This window comes from Cryptomeria japonica, chromosome 7 (assembly GCF_030272615.1).
Source record: "Cryptomeria japonica chromosome 7, Sugi_1.0, whole genome shotgun sequence".
NCBI classification, from domain to species: domain Eukaryota; kingdom Viridiplantae; phylum Streptophyta; class Pinopsida; order Cupressales; family Cupressaceae; genus Cryptomeria; species Cryptomeria japonica.
Genome location: NC_081411.1, coordinates 110,565,898 through 110,570,796, shown reverse-complemented (window position 1 = coordinate 110,570,796; position 4,899 = coordinate 110,565,898).

The following is a 4,899-nucleotide window of genomic DNA, read 5'->3' as shown; positions in this document are numbered from 1 at the left end:
CATCACATAACCTAGTCTATTAGATTTAAAATCGAAATCTGATACTCATGAAATTGATCATCTTAAACATTCATAAATATTATATTGTCATTTATAAACAGAAACATTTATTCATAACAAAGTACACATCCAAATGATTACATCAGTAAATAAAAAACATATTTGATGCAATCCAACCCTAAACAAAATCAAGTTACACAACTAATTTACACATTGATTACAGGACATGATTCACGCTTCAAGTGGACTGTTGACCCCACTGTGTGTCAGATAAAGATGAGGTTGCTGAGCTAATTCACAGTTCTATGCGGGTTCCACTGCTAAAGCTTTCACAGTTTTTCCTTTCAGATCAAAGCCACGTTTTTCTTGGCAGGTGTAATCCCCAAAACTGAAGGGCCCACAGTTGAATACACCTAAATATGTAAGGAGATTCAGAGAAATCAACATGACTCTTACTTAAAATTAGTGCTTAGAGATTGGTTTGTAGATAGAGTTGTATATAGAGGTATAAGCTTGTGTTATGATTTAGTTTTATATATCAAGAAATTAATTGCTGTTTAAGATTTTTAATTCAGTTATTAAAGTCATATTTTATTTAAATATTATAGCATTTCAAGTATATATATATATATGTTTCAAACTGAAATCTATATATGCATCTTTTTGTACCATCATATCTTCACAATTATTATCTCCAAACTGCAATTTAAATTAATTTATGAATGTTAAATGATTTGAAATTTGATGTCTTTCTACATATTTTAAATAGTTTTTTTTTTTTAATATAAATATATTAGTCTTATATTAAAATTAAAATAATATAATATTTAAAAAAGTAAAACTACAATCTATAAAATCTAATCTATACTTTGAATGTTTCTGAATTTGTTTACTTTCTATTTTTGAAAGGTATAAAATCTAGACATAGATTATAACAATGACATCACATTTAAATCACCACACTATATTAATAGGGAACTTTTGAGCTGATGGTTAAAGAATTGGCTGACATGGTGTTAGATTTGATGAACGTTTAACTGTATATAAGCTTTTTCACAGTGGAATACAGTCAAGATCTGTGGAAAATGGTATGGAATTAATGATGAAATTGCTGGGTCCATCCAAGAGATAATGATAAAACTAAATAATTAATTATTCTTTTGATGTTTGTGACTGTAACCACAATACATTTATTCCAGAAACATCATATAAACTTTAATTCCATTCCAACACGCGAATTTTAAAGTTGAAAAGATTTGCGTTATAATAATGTTTTCTTGCAACGGCTGGGTTGTATAGTCAAATCCATCCCCCTGTCATAATAATTTAAGGATCCTCCAGATTTGCATATTTTATGTTACGAGCTCGAATTGGATTATTTTAAGCATTGTACTCGTTTGAGCATTAATTTTATTTATTACCATCTTTTTTTAATCATTATTAACTCATATGTTATAGGACATGCTTCAAAAGCTAGTCCACACAATTATTGATCGCTTTTCTGTAGATATGAGTAGGGAAAGACTTTTCCCTTTTGCTTAATTTGAGGTTATAAAGTGGGTGGTGATGAGTGTTTGTTAGTATGTAATTGAAGTTTTAAATTTTGGATAATTCGAATAATGATAAATTTGATATGATTTTTTCATTAATTTGTGGAAAGTTAGTAGGTGAGAGAATAAAGGAAATTCACCTAATATTTCAAATGAGACTATGAAATTTTTTCATTTAAAAAATAAAGCTTCAAAACACTTTTTTTTAGCTTATTTAATATTGTTGGAAATATTATTGTAGTGTTCAACATTATGTAGAATTTGATTAGTTGAGACCTTCTATAATGTTTTTATTCTTTAATTGATTTAAGAAAAATATTTACCTTTTATCAAGTGTATAGATAAAAATATATATATTTTATCTTAGGTGTAGATAGATGGTGTGGTGTTGAGTGCTTGTTAGCATGTAATTTAGTTTTGAATCTTTTAAAAGTTTATGGACTTATTGAAATGGTAGATATTATTTATTTATCTAGTCACCTACTTAACCAATAGATGGGGAGATTTAAGAAGCTCACCTAATTATGCAAATGCTAAACTACCAATTTTCCTCATATAACAAATACAAAGTAGAATCAATTATATTGTTATAGTTTTCAAATTTATTTTGTATTATATATATGAATTTCAATCTTGAACCTAAATTTTTTTAGTCTCATTGTAGTGTTGAAAATTGCATATATTGTTAATTTCAATTTTATATATTTTTAACAAAGTAATTAAATAAATATTTCAATAGAGAAAATTATGAAAAATATTTGATAATAATATTGTTCAATAAAAAATCAATCACAAGGTTGTAATAAAGAACCAAAATTTACATAGTTGAATAAGACTTTTCCAATGACTTAGGGGAGGGGAGAGGCCAAAAATATGTTCACCCTAACTTTGTGCTTCCCAAATACTATGTTCCCTACTCAAAAAAGTTGTTTTCAAGTCAACATGGTCAAATAGGGGTCTAATTTTGTTCACCTACCATTACAAGTATTGGTACCCGTATCACCTATTGGCCCCCTTCCCTAGCTTGTTATCAAGCTAAAACTTCAGAACTTTTTCTTTGATTTGTTGTAGCTAGAGCGTAACCTTCACATTCCTCTTGCATAGATTGAACTAAGAAAATTAATTATACATCTAGTTGACAAGCAGCCTAAGAAGATGTTAATTCCATTCCAAACTAAATATAAAAAGTTGTAATTTATATAGTTACAAAATGAATTACAATACAAATTGATTAGTATGTTGTGTTTGAAGTTCTAGGAGTTGATCTCTTAGATTAAGTATCACTATGGATTTAGATTACTCTTGTCGATTTGAAACCTCATTGATACTTTGAAATTTTTCATAATATAACAAATGTATAAACTGTTGGACTCAATTTCTCATACAAAATATACCTTCGAAAAAATATTGAGATAATAGTTCTTTCATATACTTGTCCATATACTATTCAAATGTGACTCAATTTCCAACACACTCTTTAGATGAGAACAAAAGTACCCTAAAATAGTTGCTCTACTACACAATACCAACCCTCTTGATGAGGGATCCATTTTCTATTGTAATGAATGATGAATTTGCGAGGTCAGTCAAAAAGTGTAAAGATCATAAAGGAAATAAGTGAATAGTTATTATTCTTCTGATGTTGATCACTGTAACGACTATCCATTTATTCCACAAACATCGTAAGCTTGTGTTCCTTTCCAACACGTGACGTGCAATGTTGCACAGATTTGCGTCATAATAATGTTTTACTGTAACAACTAGCCTCTATAGTCAAATTTATCCGACTGACATAGTAATTCAACGGTTCTCTCGAGAATTCGCATATTTTTAAGTTACAATCGAACGTGCTGTTTAGAGCATTATCCTCGTTTGAGGATAAATATTATTTATTTATCATCTTATTTAACTAGATGTTCTGTTTAAATATATTTTTCCTTGAATTGGTCAAGTTGTCGGTAGCAAAAAGCATTCCCCTTTTTCTTTTATTAAATATATACTTTTTCTTCTTGGGTTATATAAATTGGTTGGTGTTGAGTGATTCTTAACATATAATTTAGGTTTGATATTTTTTTTAAGTTTAAATTTTTATTGATATAATTTATCTGATCATGTCAACTAATGGGTGGGGGATTATAGGAAGATCGTTTATTTTTTCAATCGAAAGACTTTAAATTCAAATATTAAATAAAAAACACATTTTTTACATTATTTGATAGTGTTGAAAAATAAATTATTATAGTATTTTGTTATGTTTTATTTCAATCTTAAATTAAATAATTAATCTTTTCTATTAGTTCAATTATAATTGATCTCATCTCCTAAGTTTCTTTTTAGTTTAGACCAGGTCACATAGCATAGGTCTATGCATTAACTTGATTGGTCACACAAAATTTGGCTTAAAGAACATATTTTAAATGTTTATTTTAATTTATCAAAGAAACTTACAAGAAAATAATAGCAATTCAAGTATAACTACAAAAGAAGAGGATTAAAAGCCTAAAAAGTTACAGATAACATCAACTGAACAACATACTTCTTACAAGAAAATACGACGTTGTTAAACCATGTCCCGAGGGGATATGTTGTACACTTACCAACAACTACTACAAATGAAGAGGTTTTAATTTTTTTTCTGGTATTGAGTGATCTTTAATATCTAATTTAGGTTTGACATATATATATATTTTTATATTAACTAACTAAAGTGATCTTTAATATCTAATTTAGGTTTGAATTATTTTTTTAATATATAATTTAGATTTGAATTTTTTGAAAGTTTATAATTATATAGTTTGATAATTAATGTGGGAGATTATAAGAGCCTCGTCTAATTTTTCAATTGAGAGACTTTTAATTCAAATAAAAATAAAAAATATACTTTTCTTTTTATTCCAAAATGTTGAAAAAAAATGTTTCATTTTTATTTCAATCTTAAATCTAATAGTTAAATTCTTTTTATTAGTTTACTTACAATTGATCTTTTTTTTTTTATGGATAAAAGGCCAAGGCCAAAGAATTTTATTAATTTAAAAAATAGTTAGATTTACATTTACACCTCCATTCAATGTGGGCATTGGTAGGGAAGAATGGAGAGGAGAAAACCTCCGGTCTAGCCCAGATCCCTCAAGGATTAGAAAAAATTAATATTTGAGTTACAAAATGGGGATAAAAGATCACAAAGGGATCTTGTCCAAAATAATGAAGATTGTATGTAGAAATCCTTTGTGTAAAGTTGAGCTGTAGATTGCCCATCTCTAGGGGTGATCCTGCTACTTGTGGGCGACAATTCTTGCTATTCCTGAAACATAGGGTTAAGCATGCTCTGCTCCCTATGCTGCACAAAGTC